Here is an 18,968-nt window from a genome sequence, read left to right as displayed (position 1 = left end):
TGCATTTGGTTGGTCCAAAACCTAGAATGTTCTCTATTTGAGAAGATTCTATAGGCTTCTGAGAAGATTGTATATTCTGTTTATACTGAGTAGAGTCCTCTGTAGATGTTTGTTAAGTACATTATATCTATGTCACAGTTTAAATTTAAAAACCTTGTTGGATTTTAGATGGAAGAGATAAAAGGAAATCACCCATTATTAATTATATCAGAACCTATCTGACCTTCATTATCAATCAACGTGATTGAAGAAATTGAACACGTCCCAGTGTTTGGTGCACATATGTTTATACTTGATATGATATCTTCATGGATTGCCCCCTTTGTTAACATGCAGTGGACTTCCTTATCTCTTCTGGTTAATTTTGGTTTGAAGTCTACTTTGTCAGCTATCAGAAGCTTGTTTTCATCAGCAGCTTATCTTCAGTTTCCATTTACTTGATATATTGTTTTCCATCTTTTGACACTCAGGTTGTAGATGTCTTTACTGCTAAAAAAAATTTTTTAGATCTAGATTCTAATCCAGTCAACCAGTCTGTGTCTCTTTATTGGAGAGTTGGAAGCATTTACATTTCATGCTATTATTGAGAGATTTTCACTAACTTTTTAAAATTTTGTTCATTTTTATGATTGGTTGGATTCTTATTTGTTCTCACTTTCTCCCCTATCAGTATTAGGGGTTTTCTGGGTAATTGTGTTAGACATGGTGTATTCTTTCCTTGTTGTCCTTTATTTAACTATTATCTCTTGAAGTTTATTATTTTCTGGATTTTGGAGAGTGAGACATTCTTCTTCTGTATAGTAGACCTTGAAGCACCTTCTGCAATGCTAACTTGGTGGTCATGAACTGCCTTAGTTTGTGCTTCTCTTGAAATGTTTTTGCTTCTACACCAATTTTTAAAAGACACCATTGCAGGGCATGGAACTCTTAGTCAGCAGTTACTGACTTTCTATGCATTCTTGGCTTTGAAAATTGCTGATGAGGGACTATATATTATTTATATAATAATATATATTATATTATATATTATGTTTCTATGTTGGTAAATGGGTTGGTCTTTTTCCTTTACAGCTTTTTGGATTGTTTATTTGGTTTATATTATTGACATCTTGACTATGCCATGAGGGTAACTCTCGGTTGATGAGATCTGTTGCTGGCCACCACCTGAGAGCAGCGTTATGTTTCCCTATATACATCCCAACACATAATATTTCATCCAGTCAGGATCCAGACTGTCTGCCTCTCTATAGTTGCCTCTCTGGGCCTTTCTTGTGGTATGTCAAACTGAGGCTTCCTGACCTGTGGGTGTTCACTGATATCATGTTCTTGGAGTAGTTCAGTTTTTAACAATAGACTCTACCTCAATACGGCACCAGACCATTGCACTCTAAATGGGATTTCTCTACACTGCTGACCCTTCTGCCAGAGGAATCACAGCTTCACCAATACCTAGGCTTATCCTGGGGTTAGGACTGCTTGCCTTTGGTTGAAAATTGTGTCCTCTCCTACCACTAGGACATTGAACACCTAGGGCTGTGTTTGGCCTTCTTCTCTGTCTGCTGGCATGGCTTCACTGATTTTTTTGGTATCCTTTGACTTTCATCCAAGATTTCCTTTTGTTTTTCTTTATTCTCAAGCTCCCATTGAAGCTTCCTCTAGCATCTATCTTACACAAAAGTTGCAGTACATTCATGTAGGCTGTGAAAACCTCTTGCAGATCCTTTTAAATTCACTTGACTTCAGTCTCATGTTCATAATGGTGACTGGGGTTGATAATTACTTCTCTAATCTCTAGCAAAACTTCTAGTCATGCAACACCAATAAGAGTTCCTAATTTAATTTCTAATGTAGTACAGACTCCCAGCAATTAGAGTAACCCAAATCACCTCTTTTATACAGAGGAAAACTCTGAGGTACAGGTAGGTTACTTGGGATCTACAACTAAACCTGTAGCTGGACCCCACTGTAAGTGCAGCACTCCCATGGTGCGTTCTGGGTCACAGTTGCAATTCACTGGCTGCGTGCTCTTCATCAACTTGATTAACTTCAGTGTCCTTGGATGTAAGCCCTAACAACATGATATCTCTACTATAGGGCTCTCAAAGGACAGAGGAATTAGCATCTGGAGTTCGCAGCAGTCTCTGACACAGTCATACAAGGGTACTTACAATCGGCAAGAGCAGAGGTAGCAGTAAAACTATTACTATGGTAGCCATTCCATAGAGGCAGCATAGAGAGGCTCCCATAAATGCAATATTTTAATATCAGGATTTCTAAAAGAAAAGGAATTCATGGAAGCATAGAAAATACGAGCAGATAATCAACTAAGATCTCAAATCTATTATTGACTGCACATGCCATCCTTGTACAAGAGCCACCCAGGCTTCTCTGGGTTGCTTTAATTCCAGTACATGTGCTGCCAAAGAGAAGCCTGTTACTTACTTTGAATAGAGACTTGTCTGTATCTTGTAGTAAAGAAAAAGATAATTTAGTCCTTTTAAGATATATACAACCACTGTAAATACTAAGAACAAGACTGATCTGTTTTTCTTTTCCTGCTGAGACTGCCAGACACATTAGAAATGACAGCAGCTGACTGCGAGGGGAGTAGGGAACCAGATTCAGTTTGGATGGGGCCGAGTACAAGACTCGTTCACATGAGAAAGGTGGGAACGGCTAATGTGGAACACAGAGCCAAGGTTAGACCGATGAGCTGAGCTTGGCCTCTCCTGGTAGTTTTACTTCTGATTGAGAGGACTCCTCTTCTCCCTCCAATCTTTTTTCTCAATTTCATATTTTATGCATTATGCATGTAATATTTCATAAAGAAAAACAAATAAACAGCTCTGTGGTGGAAGAGGACCACTAGTTTGAAGTCTGGGCTCCATTGGACTACGCTTCAGAGACTGTATCAAAAGACAAATGTTAATCAATCAATTAATTAATTAAAAATGTATCCTCCTCTATTGCGTGAATGGCAAGAAAAGAATATATCAGTCTTCATTTTTTAAAAACAATACAAAATAATCAACCAGAAATAATTACTAAAAGAAAAATATATTGATAGATATGATCAAAGTGTTATTTTCTACAAATGGATTTTGAGTGTGCAATTTCTAGGGAGGAGATCTCAAAGTTCAATTTTTTTCTTTCTAGAAGAAAAAAACAGATTACAGATTGGAACAAAAAGCAAATAGTTGTGGGGAAAATAAAGCCGTTCCACATGCGGAAGCCCAGAACAGTCTGACTCTCTGGATAAAATATTACGACTGCTGTTTGAAGGACGGATGCCTGTGTAACAGCCCTAAACTGTGTTCTTCCCATGGCTGCAGGGGGACTTTCACCAAATACAGAAGGAAACTTGTAGCAGGAATCTCAAAAGTTCTTATTAATAAAAACAAACCTGGGTCAGGTATTGGGGAGAATGCTGAATGACCAGAGAAACAGAACAAGCCACAGCCACCTCACCTTGCCAGTTCCTCAGCTGATCCTATTTCCTCAGACTGGAAACCTCTGTGTCCTCATCCAGAATGAATCTCAGCTGAACTGCTGCTTGAAAGCCTGAAAGCTTAACCAGCCAAATGCTTAACCAACCAAAAGCTTCTAGTTTCTGGTCCTCACACCTTATATACCTTTCTGTTTTCTACCACCACTCCCTGGGATTAAAGGCTAGCTTTCTGGGATTAAAGGCGTGGGACTAAATGCTTAGCTGTATCTTTGAACACATGGATTTCTGCCTCTGGAATGCTAGGATTAAAGGCGTGTGCTACCACTGCCTATCCTCTATGTTTAATATTGTGGCTGTTCTGTCTCTGACCCCAGATAAATTTATTAAGGTGCCCAATATTTCAGGGAACACAATACCACCTCAGAAACTCCCTTCCTTTTCTTCCATCTTCACATTCTTGTCATCTCGGCTCCTCCAACACCTCACATCAAATTGGCCAACAGGTAGATGTGACTCCTTGAGGAGGGAACACACACAGTTAAATGAGAGACTCTGTCCTTTACCTTAAAGTACATGCATAGCTGAAAGGCATGATACTTTCAGGAAGGATAACACTCAGGGCAGAGGTACATACAGTCAGGTTCAAAGCAATGTAATACAACAGGTAGTCCCCAACTCCAGTGCTTTCAAAGGCTGCACTAGACAGCTTGTTCCCTCCATCATGGAGGATCCACAGGCCCCAAAGTTTAGAATCTGAGTGGATACCTGGAATCACATGATGTCCTGAGGTCATCCAAATTTTTGCTCTCAAACCCCCTTTGCTTCTATTCGACCACATTGTAACCTAGTGGTACTCCAAAAACGGAAGAGAAAATGGCATGAAGAACTGATAGAACATCATTGAGTTCATAAAATTAGGAATACTTTCCTTTGTCTGTGGGGAGGTCTGTGGTTGTAATTAGCATATTTAATGGAAATGGATTTATACTTAAGATGTAAAACCATTTAAAAATATTCCAATTTTTGGATCTAAGCCTCTTCTAGCAGGTATGCTATTTGATAAACTTACTCTTGTTTGCTCATGCATTCAGCAATACCTTTGAGCAGGCATTCCTGTGCACATACTTGCTCACTTCATCTAACAAAATATTGACTTTTATAACACACATCCCTTTGTAGAAAAGGAAGACAGAGTGAAAATTCAGGTCCAAAAATGACTTTGTAGTTTCTCATGAACAAGCTCTAAGATTTTATTAGAGTGACCAGACTCTATTCCAAGTCTTACATTTTTCTGAAGCTCAACAGAAAGCACAGTCTTATACTATCCTATCAGAACAGGAACAAAGCTAAAAGAAGCCATAATTATCCATTTATAATTGACCCCCAGTAAATCTAATGATAAAGCATCCATGCAGCCTGGTGCATGAAAGGCAATAAAAGAATAAATAAATGGTGTCTTTTATTGGGACTCAATTCTTTTTCGAAACCTATATTATCAGCTCTTGGAGAATGTAGGTTAACTACCCTTTTTTAAAATATGCAACTGCTATTACTATTCTGAGAATTCTCAGGAATTAACAACCATGCTGTCATACATGGTGAGTTTTCTATATACTGGTCTACTGGTATACTGCTCTGTGAGTTAAATACCTGTTGATTTCTGTGACTGAGGCTGGGGTTTTCTTGGGTAAAGCATATTTTATCAGAGAGGGCATAAAGAGCATTACCACTGTGAGCAGGCTGAGCTTTCCCAGCAAGAGGAAGGTACCAACAATATTGTCAACTGAGCCACCATGAAAACAAAACAAAACAAAACCGTACAATCAGATTTCACCATTTTCCTAAAGAATCTACATTTGCATTTTAAATCACATTTTTGTATATTTATTTCCATGTTTCTTTTGGCTTTTAAAGCTGAAACAGAGACTAACACTGCCCAAGACTAGCATTTATTAGAGTGGGGAAAAAAAAGACGGCACATTTTTTTTCTAAAGTATTTCTTTCAGATTAGTTATTTCAGAAAGCCATGTTGACAGGCAGATGGGGGAAGAGATGCAAGATAGTTTCGGAGATTGTAGGAATCTCAGCACCTGAATTTCCATTTTAACATTTCAATTTCTTGCTAGTCAATGAATTAATGTGGATGACTACATTAAAACGTATACAACAGAAATACACAAACACACACACACACACACACACACACACACACACACACACATCTCAAACTTGCTCTCATGGTACATGTTAAAATTATATAGTTTATCGTGACAATAAATTTACTGAAATTAAATCAAATTAAACATCTCTTAAATTTTCCGTTAGCAACAATCTTTCTACAAGTTAACTAAGTTTTGTTCATCATCTCTCCAGCTCAATAACCTAAAATACTACTAGTATTCATAAGGGATTGCTAAGCATTAAAATATAAACCAGAGTTCACATTAATTGGATTGTGAACTTACTGCTTCATCTTTGAAATGGGCCAGTGCCTCCCCATTAAATGATTAACACACCTGACATTCTCATGGACTTTGTTCCATGACTTCATGGCTGGACAAATATAAAAAGGCCCCTGTTATTTTGTGACTAAGGGACATGCTGAATACTGAAACATGAGCCAAGGAACAATAGAAAAATAGTACAAGTAAACTGTCAGCTTTCTAACAGAAATCTTAAAAGGGAAATGTATAGCTGTCATTGATTCAAGTGACCTGAAAGGCTGATATTATTGGATATTCTAATTCTTCTTACCTTACTATTCTGTCTCATTTGTATGTATCTAAGGATATCCTAGTCTGATTTCTTCCAGAATTCAATGGTTTCCTCCGTGAGTTGGTGGTGATGATGATGGAGGAGGGGAGTGCAAGGATAGTTGCAATAATGATGAAGTCCTGTGGGTTTGTATGTAATTCATAAAAGAAGGTATGCATTGTATTTTTAAGCATTTTATGAAAGATACAGAAAGACCCTAGTCTCTCTGGGGAATGCATTCCAATGGCAGACCATTTGACTAGTATGAGTGAGGTCCTGGGTTCAATCCTCACTGGAAGAAAAAGAATAAAATATCCTGTCTCAAAATGTTTATATTTTAATTAGTAAAAGGATATGTGGGAAATGAACAATAGGGTCAAATCACTTCTGATGGTTTGGTCATCCCTTGTAACTTAATGGTAAGACCCTCTTGCTGAAGATAACACATACTTTGATCATTGGACATGGAGAAATAAAGTTGGTATCAACCTAAAAGCAAGAAAAACTGTCCAGTAGGAACATAAACCCTACAAGCTACAGTAATGACCAGCCTGTCAAGATATACCCACTGGTGCAATAGTGGCATGAGTGTTATGAAAGCAATCATCTACATTTCTGATTGGATTTAAGGCTAGTTTGACAAGACAGAACACTTGTCTGGAACCATTAACAGGGCCCAAAACCCAAGGCTAGGTAGGTTATAGGCTTTATGGGATAACCTACTGCTAAATAAATATAACTTTAACCAACTTGTCATTATACCCATTGGTTAGTACATCTCTCAACCCTCATATGAGCTTCATTTTGCCATAGATGGTGATTAACACAAAGACCCACAACTGGTTAACATGAGACGAATAAGAAACTACAATTAAGTTCTTAGACTTAATTGGGACATCTAAATCCCACCACTTCCTCCCAAGGTTCAGGAATCATCAATGGAGGGGCAGAAGATGACCACAGCAAAACAACAGGAAATTGCACATATAAACTGATAGAAGGTGTGACAACATGCATAAGATCTGTACAAGATGAAGCCAGACAAAATCCCAACTTGGATGTGGGAGGAGTTTGTGAAGTCCCACCTCCAGCTGAGGAGCTATTGGTGATTGGTGAGAGCAGGAGTCAGTTTTATTCAGGCATGAAGCTTCTGAGAGGCTGCCCATGCTCTGTAGATGCCCCCACATCCATTCATATCCTGGCAGTACTATGGGAACTCTATAATTAAAAATAAAATTAAAAAAACATGAAATTGAGAAGGAATAATAGGATAGGAACTGGGCAGGAGCTAAAGGGGAGGGAATGGGTGACAGACTTGGTCAAAACACATTATATGCATGCACACGTGAAATTGTTAATTATTAAGATAAAAACATAAACTAGAATGTTGTGGATGGAGTGAGTCCTGTTCAGAAAAAGTGACCTGAACGGCCCACTTGAACTTTAGGATAAGAAGGACTCTGTGTATATTTTAAATAGAGAAAGCCTAGAGAGAAGTAAGCAAGCAGGAGAACAGAAAGGAACACACTCCAAAACAGAGGCAAGAACCATACTTCTATGGCATGAGAGAATATTGGGGCTACTCATGTGCGACAACTACTACCTATACTGACTACTTAGCTTAAAAAAAATAAACAAACAAACAAAAAAGCAGATGGCTCACAATTTGAATTGAGATATATGGGAAAACTTCTGGGAAATTTCCTTTTGATTCACTGGAGCTACACCACACACAGCCCACCAACCTCACAATCCTTTGTCCTCCATCCTGAAATCTCACCCCAGGACCTCTCCATTTGACTTGTTCGTCTCACAAGTTGGCAATGGAGCTGTCTATGAAGACTGCCTTCTCCCTAACATACCCAAGATCCAGACTCTGAGCTATTATTTCAGTCTTTTGGCTGCTTTTTGTTATTCCAATAAAGCACTGAGGCTACACTTCCTCAAAGAGAGGAAAACTCAATGCTTCCCTTCCATAGGAGGAATGCCAAGGAATTTGTGTTCATGTAAAATACCCCAGAAGACTCTGTGTTTCACAGGAACTCTCCCAGGGTGTGAGTGGTATAAGAGGCTACTAGAAATTATAAGCATTAAGCACGGCAATGGCATGATTTTATTTTTGTCTTGAAAAGATCATTTTAGCCAGAGTGACTAGCTAACAGCTATTATAGTTACCTGGATAGAAAAGTACAGTGGAAAATTAAATAGAGTGAATAAGAAATGCATTGGGAGGGGCTTATAGTTGTCTGGATTTGGAAGAGAGAAGAATCAGGGTGACTCCAAAGATTTAACTCAGGACTTGAATGTGGTGGTGTCCACCAAGACAGGAAAGAGGGGCTGAAACTGTCAACATGTCTCATAAAATTGTCCCAGTCATACCACAGGGTAGCTTTGTGGTACAAGTTATCATGAACATCTGCCCCTAGAATAAAACAGTATTGTTGTCAAAACAGTTACATCTCACACATTTAAATAATGGGAGAATTGATCCAGAATTAGCTCTGCTATCCGGTTAACATGTCTTCCCACTATGCACCATAATAGTTAACTATCAGTCACTAGTGTAACAAACAAATTGGAAATTATCTTTTTCTTATTTTGAAACTACTCAATGCATGTTCTCCCCTGCACAGAAGAGGAGCAAGGAGGATGAACGCAAGCAAAGCCTTTCTTCTTAGTGACTGTAGAATTCGCACAGAGTGGGATGACTGAGTTCCTTAGCATTTACATCAAATCGAGTTTGGCTTTTTTCTGTTACATATTACTTTCTGCATCCACATTTTTAAAGTTAAATTGATATAAAAAAATGAATAAAGGAAAAAGTGTGATCTATAGAATGGACCTGGAGGTTCTCTTTATTGCTACCGTTGACTTAAACAATGTTATAAAAACTTCATACACTACATCCCAACTTCTCCTCCTCAAAACACTAGTCTCATTCACTACGTTCTCAAGACTATGTGATAAGGAAAGTGTTGGTTAAAAAAAAAGTTTTGAGGGCTGGAGAGATATCTCAGTGGTTAAGAGCACTGGCTGTTCTTCCAGAGGTCCTGAGTTCAATTCCCAGCAACCACATGATGGCTCATCTGTAATGAGATCTGGCGCCCTCTTCTGGCATGCAGGCAGAACACTGTATACAACATAATAAGTAAATAAAAATCTTTAAAAAAAAAAAGTTTTGAACCTCAATAAATTTAGTAATTTATCATTATTATTGTTACAAATTTTTCCAAAACCATTTTCAATTTTAATACATTGTAAATTATCTCATTATTATGTTTTCCAAATGATACCCCCAAATACCCGTCGTGTTGTGACTCTCTCATCGCTGGTAGAATTATTTTACTGCCTCCCTCTAAGCCACATTAATTAGCATGCACTACTTGACAGAATTCTGCCAAAACACTTATCACAAGCAGAAACCACAACATGGTAAGAAAACAAGCATTCTGTCAGAATCTTAGTCAGCAAGGCTGTCTGGGACTTTTATTCTCATACCACAACTAATAGTCAAATTTTCCTAATCATTGGTAGTTTGCATCTTCCATGCCTTTGGCTTTAAATTGCCTTTGCAACTGTGAATATCTTCCATTTGACAAAATCCAGAAGCATTATGCACACACACACACACACACACACACACACACACACACACACACACTGCCCTGATACCTTTCTTCTGCTTTTAGTAATGTCCCTCTATCCTCTTCTGAATATTGATTGTGGCCATCTTTAATTATGAGATTAAATGAGGGGGTATTGATCACGATTCAGTGTAAGTTCTAAATGGCCCAGAAGAAGCATCAAAACTGGTGGGATCCGTTGCTGTTGTGGTCTGAGGGATCCATAACTATGCAGAGGCATACACGTGAAGGTAGAGGTGGCTCTGAAGAAAGAAAAAATCAAACCCTTTCTTTCCTGCTGGTTTTGAGAAATTGATTTAACTAATTTGGAAATGCTGAGCATTGACGAAATTCCCCTGCATGCCTAAGCAAACTTTCAGATTATTCCAAGATTTGATTGCAGTTTCGGAGAAAGTGCACCCAGAAGCCCTTTGGATTACAGTGCAACCAGGATGCAGTTAAACATTCCCTCAGCGTCATTTCATTTAAAATCAAGACTCAATAGCCCACATTCCTAAGCATAAAATCTCAAACAACTTTTCTCCCTTCTTTCTCAGAAGTCACAAGTTCCACTGGACATAAGCACTCTCACCTCCCTCCGGCCTGAATCCTCAGCTTCTCTATGTGTTCTGTGAGCCACCCCAGAAGGGCCAGCCATGTTGCCCTCCCAGCCACTGCTAGCCTGTAATGTCTGTTGGCATGCTGCAAATCTGAAATAAAATGTTATTACCTCACGCTACAATAAATTTTCTTTTAACATTCATTGACTGACTAGCAAACAGCTTAGAGTCTTGAAATTGGCTCTCCAAGGCAAGGTCACTCCAGTGTATGGAGATCCTGTTCAAGTCTTTCATGTAGAGATCCTGTTTATAATACACACTTAATTGAAATGCATTAACAGCCGTGGACCCATGTGATTTATTTATGAAGACTGAAAACGATGGGCAGAGAAGAGGGACTAACATAGTTGTTCCCTGTCCATCTGAAACAGGTAGTCTGTTATGCCTGAGAACCACCCCTCCCTGTTGAGATCCAGAACATAACCTTTTTAGGGGGGTTGTTTTGTTTGGGTTTTGAACTCTTAGGACTTTTTTCTCTAATTCTTACTTTTACTCTTCACATTCCAAAACTTGCCAGTTTCTGACCTAGTATGAGTTAAAGAAACTATGGTATTTTTCATATTTTTCTCACTGAGAGGAGAAGAGAAAGAGGAAGAAGAAGAGGAAGAAGGAGGCAAAGCATAGCAGAGATGCTGTGTGTCACACAGTACCGAGGCACTTTTGAATCTGTCTGTATTGATGTAGCAGAGGTCCTGCCCCTGAAGTTTCCCAACAGTATTTATATGATCTATTTACATCACCCAGGATGTTTCCTCAACCACTGAGCTACCTATGAGCTTCAGGTTCCAATAATTCTCAGAGATTGGTCCTGTGTTTCATGATGTGGATCACAAAGCAAACCTCACTTGAAATGTACAGGGAAATGTTACTGGGAATTCTCTGTCATCTTCAATTCATTGTTCTAAAGTGTCTTGTATAAATGTAGAACATCTTTACATCTTTTTTCTGCTTTTTCCTCCTAAATTCTTAAAATTACAATCAGTTCTCTCTTACAGTTTGATCATTTGCAATGTCATTGACATCCTTGTGTCCCATACACCACTATGGTTGGGAACACAGGAAAAGAACCCCTAAGCAAAGTGGGAAAGGCTGTTTTGTTCTTGTAAGGAATATCTGTCCCTTCTTATCATGGCTTTACAGCTATCCTGAAGAAGCATGTTGTCACCAAGCAACAGGTAGCCCAAGAGGCTGTTACTCAGGATTGCCTAATGACCTTCACTAAGACGCACAGTCTAATAAACAGAACTTCACATATATTATGTAACTAAAGCTAACAAGCCAAATGCCTTAGTGGATATATGTAAAATATTTAAGTAAATAAAATATAAAGGACCGAGATAGAATTCAGTTCTTCAGTGTTTTTCAGAAATTACAGCCTAATGGTATTTTTCAAGAGACAGACCTCTATGAATGTGGCAGGATATTATTACGGTGAAACTACTTTTATTCCCTCTCCTGGTATATCACCCTTGGACTCCTGCAGGCTGCTTTTTTCTCCGACTCCACCGACCTCCACTTGAATGAGACTGAAGAGTGATCTGATTTCATTTCTCAGGTTGATTGACTTACTAATGACTGTAACGGCAGCTGCTGATGGCCTGGGTCAGGCTGACCTGCTCTGCGGTCTGCAAATCTATTATGATGATACTATCTCCCAGAACCGCACGCGGGATGGCTACGGAAGGTGTCTGGAAGAATGTCAGATGCAGTCTGAGTTCTCAAGGAGGCTGGTTGTTTTCTAACACCCCTTCTGAACTCTGCGAGTGGGAATGCTGTATATTTAAATGCATCTGCTATACAACTGCTGAGTTCAGAGTACTCTCGGAGGGCTGGGTAATCACACAGATGGCGTGCTTCACGACCAAAACCACTTGCTGTAGATGCCACGTTCAGAGAGAACATGTAAATACTTGGCATGGTTGTGGGAGTTTTCAGAGGTGTTAGATTCATTTACAAAGTTACAGCTTTCATGGTGACAGCTTCTCATTTGGGGCTAGCAGGATTAATTCTTGCTTTCTTATTTTTACTCTTGACATTCCAGAAATTGCCATACAACTTCCTGATCTAACTTGAGTTTGGAGTTGTGTTTTTCCTATTCTCCCCTTGCTTCGAAAGGGAGGCGGGTGCTGCTGTACTAACAGGGGTGCAGAAGCAGAAGGCCTGAGTGACCAGGGGAAGTTTGTATGACCTCATGTGTGCAGTGGAGTTGCCAGGCCTATATTTGTGTGCCTTCCCATGATTCAGGTAATGCCAGTGGCTAACAGCATTTATTTCCTCATTCCAAACTTACTATAGAAGCAATAAGTACTAAGTGTATTTCCTCTAAATTTTCACTTATTTGTTAAATAGATTAATTAAGGACTTACTAAGTATAAAATATAGTCATTCTCTGGGTCATTCTACAGGATTTAAGCCTCCCAGCAGGATCTAAGTAATAAAGTTGTGGAAGGGTATGGTTAAAAAAAGTCTAGAAAAGACAAAACATGGGACATACCAGGACAAGACAAGGCAAGATGTCTGGGGTAAATGATGGACAGGTCAGATGAGGTGCAACCAGACAGGAGCATACTGAATAGAGCAATATGGAGCTTGGTGGCAGGGAGAGATTAAAATGACACAGTTGCCCTCCTGAATATTCGAGACAGTCTAATACGCCATCACATAGGAAAATAACCAAATAGAGGCCAAAGCAGTACTGCCTGGAAATATAGAGGACCGGGGGAACGGTGCTATGCGTGTGCAACTTCAGGTTTGGTGGGGAAAACAGCGCTTATACTGGGTTTTTACAGAATGCCTAGAAGAGTAGCAACACAAAGAAAATGGGGACACAAGAGATAAGCCAAAGATCTAAATCCCCATTCCTTCTAAGTTTACAATGTAAGGAGTAACTACTGTTACACACGGCCAGTCCAACATAGGAGCTGAATGAATGAATGAAGGGGGCATTTGGCTGGTACTGTAACATTTAAACTTCTAGAATATGCTTTAGGCTAAGCCTATAGCATAATTCTCCAGATTATTTGTGATGAAAAAATTAGGGTGTATAATCAAACAGAAACAGTAACATCAGAAACCAAATTATAAGGAAGGGATGCTAGAAAGCCAAAAGGGGAAGAGGGGGAGGGGAACAGTGTAAGTTGTTAGAAAACTGACATGCAGGATAAAACCAGTGTGGGCTTTATCATTGCCATTTTAATTTTTTCTGTGATTATTTTCATAAATTTTTTATTGAAATGATTTGTTTCTTCTCTTTAGTGTATTATATAGAAAAATATTAAGAAAAAGTAAGTAATAAAAATAATTTTTATGTGTTTAGTACAATTTTCTGAAATATCAAGACCGGAAAACTTCTAGAAGTAAATAACTTCTGATGATTGTTTTCTGTTATTTACCTGACAGCTACTTAAAGAGTAAAAACACTAGTTAAATCTTTTAATATGATTAATATGAGTGCTGGAGGCAGGCAACAGAATGCCCAGACCCTCCCCCTCCCCCCTCCCCCTGTCCTCATACTTCATCATAGCATGTTGGTTTGGGCTTCTACCAAAGGTTGGCTCTTCTTCATATTTGTAGTGTATAAGAACATGAGGTATGTGTGACTCTCCCTTTGATCAGAAAAGTAAATTATTTCTAGATTGATCCTCCCTACTCTCCTCAATAGGCATACCCTACTTTTCACTGATCAAAGATAACCAGCATTTCCCATCTTTTGGGAAGACTCACACTTCACTTTCTCTACAAACTTTTTACCCAGTCCCTAAGCATTCCCAATTTTCTTTACCCTGGCTCTATTTCACTGAAACACCCCATAAACAAGGAGTACCCCCACAGGCCACTTGCAGTCACAGAATTTGCTTCTTTCTTCCTCTGTACAGGCAGGCCGCGGACCAGATACAATCCGCTGCCTATCATTACAATTGTGCTGGAACACAGACATGATGATTCATTTATATGCTGTTTATGGATGCTTCCAGCCTTGCTTAGGCAAAGGCCATGGGAACTGCAAAGCCCGAAAATACGTTACTATCTGGCCCTTTATGGTGAAAACATTGTCAGCTCTGGAGCTACATGTATTTTCATTTCCTAAGAATGACTCTCTGACTTGCATTTGCATCACATTATACACACATACAAGATGGACAGGAAGTCACAGGACTCACAGGGTAAGACACTCTGGCAAAGGAAGTAAGTAACATTAAGGTGATGGTGTCTCAGTGCTGTTTATTGAATGAATCCAACAATAACTGAGGAGTTATCTAAAGCAAATGCCCTAGGACATAGAGTATGGATTCAGGACCCACTTCCTGTTTTCCAACCACCCTGTGCCTCAGTTCTCTCCTCCATGAAATAGAAATAACAGGACTTAATGAAACGTGCCAAGAACGTTGTTCGGCATATAGTAACTCCTTAAAAAGTACTATCTATGAGGAAAATGCACTAAGAGACTCCATTTAAATATGTTGTTTCTGTCTTCCTTTCTTTATGGCATATCTTTGGACCTATTCTATAAAAAGAATCAGTTTCTACCATGTTCTGCTAACTCCAAACCAAGCTTGCCATGAAAAGAGATTTGGGGTAGACGCTGCAGGGATCTCCAAGGAAGTGACCAACCGCTATCAGAGAATGCTACACTAGTACGCACTGGAGTGGGGGGCGGGGGCGGGGGACGACACCAAAGTCACAAGCCTATCAACACAACAGGATTGAACTTGGCTTCCCCTGATGAGAAGGGGCCTTACCTCAGACATGAGGTGAATGGCAGCAGAGCTCTGTGGAACTGTCAACTAATGAAGTGGTGAGAAATTAGCAGTCCCTGTAATTTGCACACTAATTCTCCCTTAATGCCACCTGGGGGCTTCCTGCTGGCAGAGGCAGCCCAGGAAGAGAGGAGAGTGGTGTGGTCCAGGCAGCAGCCAGCCTGCTCTGCTATTCTTCCCTTGCTGAGCAATACAAGCAGCCCAGCTTGTCTCCATTCACTGTTCAGTGAGCAGTTGGCAGGCTTCCCCCAGAGCGTGGGCAGGCCTGAGCAGAATGAGGACAATGAAAGGAATTCTAAAAGGTTTCTACCTTTTCTCCCTTTCTTCACACACGCCCTCTGGAGAAGTTGACTCAGCAGGCACCCCCTCTACCTTTTCCCTCACCCTTGCCACCCCAGTCTCCAAGGACCAGTCCAAGGTGCTATAACCAAGGTTCTTCCTGAAATGCAGCTCCGAGATAGGATTGGGATACATGGTACACCACAGCTGCTATCACCACGATTTTTTAAAGCTTTTTTTTTAAACCTTTTAAAGCTGAAACACATATCCCTGCAATATAAGTGTAGCTCCGTATAATGCCTCCCCTTGTACATTCTCCACTTATGGAAGAAGTAACAGTTTTCACCCCAAAGACACACTGAGGAATGTAGAAAAGGACTGTCCCTATTGGCTGGCATCTTTCCAGCAAGAGCCCAAGTCAGAGCTGAGGGAAGGACAAGCGTATGAGGACAGCTGCCTCTTATGTTGCAAGCATAGATCTCCCCGGACATTCTGGACTGCCAAAGGAATGCTGCAGCCTGCACCCCTCCACATGCACACCATAAGCTAAGGCTGATTTTAAGATCATTAGAAAAGGAAAGAATGTTCCACTCTTCTTGGTTTCTCTGGGGTCACAGTGTAATTGTGCAGCAGGAGAAACCAGGCCCCAGAGATGGCGTGACAGTCACTTCTCATTACCTCCCACTTGGTTCATTACGTCTGTAGACAGCAATTGCCAGCGTGTGGATACTTCCATTATACGGAAGGGTGTAATGTGCTCTAGACCCTGCACAGATTCCAAACGGGAAGAAGGCTATTTATTCCAGGCACATACCTACCTTATTTCCACAGGAATGGAATGCGACATAAGGGATAGATTAGTGGTAATCAATATGGGAGAATCAGGGGGGCATGAGCACTTGCACCCAGTGAAATATTTATGTGTGTGCATCCCACTAATTCACAAGGCTTCATACAGAAGACAGAATCCTCACAAGCCTGCCAAATTTTACTTTAGCAAGCAGCCTTGTTCAGGTGAACTATATGTAGGCTGTTTTGTGTAGTATTCGGGATTGTACACACACACACACACATACACACACACACACACACACACACACACACACACACACACACACACCCATACACATACACAGAGAGAGAGAGAGAGAGAGAGAGAGAGAGAGAGAGAGAGAGAGAGAGAGAGAGAGAGATTTCTCATTTACAAAGATGCATGCCAGGAATTATGACACACAGAAATATTATTTTATATTTTCCCTAGGGAATATGGAGGTCCTAGTTATATTATTAGCTGGAGGGAAATTAATAAGATAGACAACAGAATTATAGGGAGCTAAAGTAAGGATTAGCTATAATAGGCTTTTTCTTTAAAGACAAAACAAAACAAAGAACTTCTTTGCCAAAATCAAGAGGAAGCTGAAGCACTGCCCATGTAGGGTGTTTGAGATGCTGCCTACAGCACCCCACTCCTGGAGACTGAGAATGACGTCAGCCTTTTAAAGGTTCTGGAAATTACTGTTACCAAAACAATCTTACTGAGTGTTGCTTTAATTAACTAATGGAGCACTTTCATACAAACTTCCTGTGAAACCTTGGCACCAGAGTAGGGAAAGTCCTGTTCTACTCCACCCCATCTTTTTAGGGAGTTTCATACACACTGCTCATGCTGGAACTTCGGCATGCATTCAAACCACCAGGCAATCTCCTCCTTAGTAACTATGAGGAGGTAGATAGGGCTTGGGAACTGGATTACTTAACAAGCACATATGATGGAGGAGGCTCACAGTTCATGCGGGGAAACACCAAACCACACACTGAGTTCTTTGTCTGACTTCACGAGAAGCTGAACCACACAGTTATCAAGTCAGCTTGGCAGTTATGGGTTGGGAGTCTGCAGGCTTGACTCTAGGTGTCGGCCAAATTCATCATTAATTGAAAGGGCTTCTTAGGAAAACGAAAGCTGGCCTATAAATGTACAGCTGATGCTCCATTCATCTTCATGCCTGGCTTTAAAGGTTTATCTCTTCTGCTCTTTCATCTGCTCATTTGCTTCATCGATTCAGCTTTAATTCATTTACTCGTTCAACAATCCTTTACAAAGTATTTTGGAAGTGTCTGATACAGGAGGAAATGCTAGAAGAATCAATGCACGAGAGCCCAAGAATCACCCCCCTTACAGGCTTACATGCTAGTGAGGTGGAAACCAAAAACAAAACAACATGAATGTATCGAATAGTTAAATACTAAGTTAGAGTTGGTAAGTATCATGGAGAAAACAGAGCAGGGTAGGAGAGACAAAGAGTGTGGGTGGGCAGAGGACAAAAAGATTTCAATTTTACCAGGGACAATGGGACTATGATGTCATGCAAAGTGACCATTGAATATTGTCTTGTAACAAGGAAGGAGAGTGGTCCCTTAGGTATGTAGAGTGTGAGTCCAGGCATATAAAGAAAGCCAGTGTAAGGAACCTACCCACCACCTAAGGATCAGAAAAGAGGCAGAGGCAGGCATGTGTGGGGGCTGGCGGGCTGTGGGGGGGTAGAGTAGACAGGAAAGCAGAGGGAATGCCATCATATAGGCAACAAGAAACAATCTGTCAGGGCTTTGGTGTTGCAGCATTTTGAGCAGAGAAATGATATTACCTAGCAACATTTCTCAGTCATCTAGATATATTCTGATTTTATTAAGCATAGATTGGGTTATAGAGTATACACCAGACACTGGGCATGGTATCACATCTGCAAAGAACAGAGTCCCTGGGCCTCTGGACCTATCCACCAGAGATCAGTACGTGGACATGCCAAGACTATGGTACTTGACCCTTGTACACTCAAACTTCTGCTCAGTGTTCACTGTGGGACCTTACCTTCCACATACTATAGGCAGCTAGAGAAGGACAACCTGGGGAGAGATCAGTCAGGATCCAGGGTATTTGGCTCTACCCTGAGCAGACTGTGTGGCCCCTGGCAAGACATCAGCCCACTCTCTTCTTGGCTTCTCCATCTGTTTACACAATTTCCCACAGAAGTATGTTTTTAGGTCTGATAAGATAGCCAGCACTGGGAGCTGCAGGGTGTAATGGAAAACTGACAATTTAAATTTTCCCTCAAATTATCATACTCTAAAATAAATAGAGTTGGGTAGGTTCTCCAGTATTCAATCTGGCAGCCTTGCCTCAGCTGAAGACAAGTCTACAAGTTGGCAGACCAGAAGCGAGGAAAAAAAAAAAAAAAAAAACGATCTTAGTTCCTGGAGATAAAACCTGCAAGTTATCAACAACTGAGATTCAGAGAGAGGGTCTTCTGGGGAAAAGCCATTCATTCACAGCAACAGTCTCGGTTTACAACTTGAACTTCTTTGCCTCCTGCTCAGTTCCGTTAAGGAAGGATGTAAAAAGTTGCATCTAACTTCAGCCTCAAGTACAATTCCAAATGATCGGGTGTGGCTTGCTCGCCTCACCTGTCTGTCAGCAATAGATGCCGAAGAG

At 40.3% G+C, this 18,968-nt stretch overlaps 1 long non-coding RNA gene across 1 annotated transcript in view; it reads right to left on the bottom strand.

Moving 5' to 3' along the window:
• LOC128105196 (uncharacterized) overlaps positions 1-18,968 on the bottom strand; it is a 221,751-nt gene that overhangs the window by 6,073 nt on the left and 196,710 nt on the right. The window contains exon 4 of the long non-coding RNA XR_008216284.1: positions 3,868-3,964. This is a non-coding gene — a long non-coding RNA (uncharacterized LOC128105196). The remainder of the gene's footprint in view (positions 1-3,867; positions 3,965-18,968) is intronic.

This window comes from Peromyscus californicus, unplaced genomic scaffold (genome assembly GCF_007827085.1).
Source record: "Peromyscus californicus insignis strain IS unplaced genomic scaffold, ASM782708v3 Scaffold_9__1_contigs__length_137607984, whole genome shotgun sequence".
Classification (NCBI taxonomy): domain Eukaryota; kingdom Metazoa; phylum Chordata; class Mammalia; order Rodentia; family Cricetidae; genus Peromyscus; species Peromyscus californicus.
This window is presented reverse-complemented; position numbering and strand designations above follow the sequence as displayed.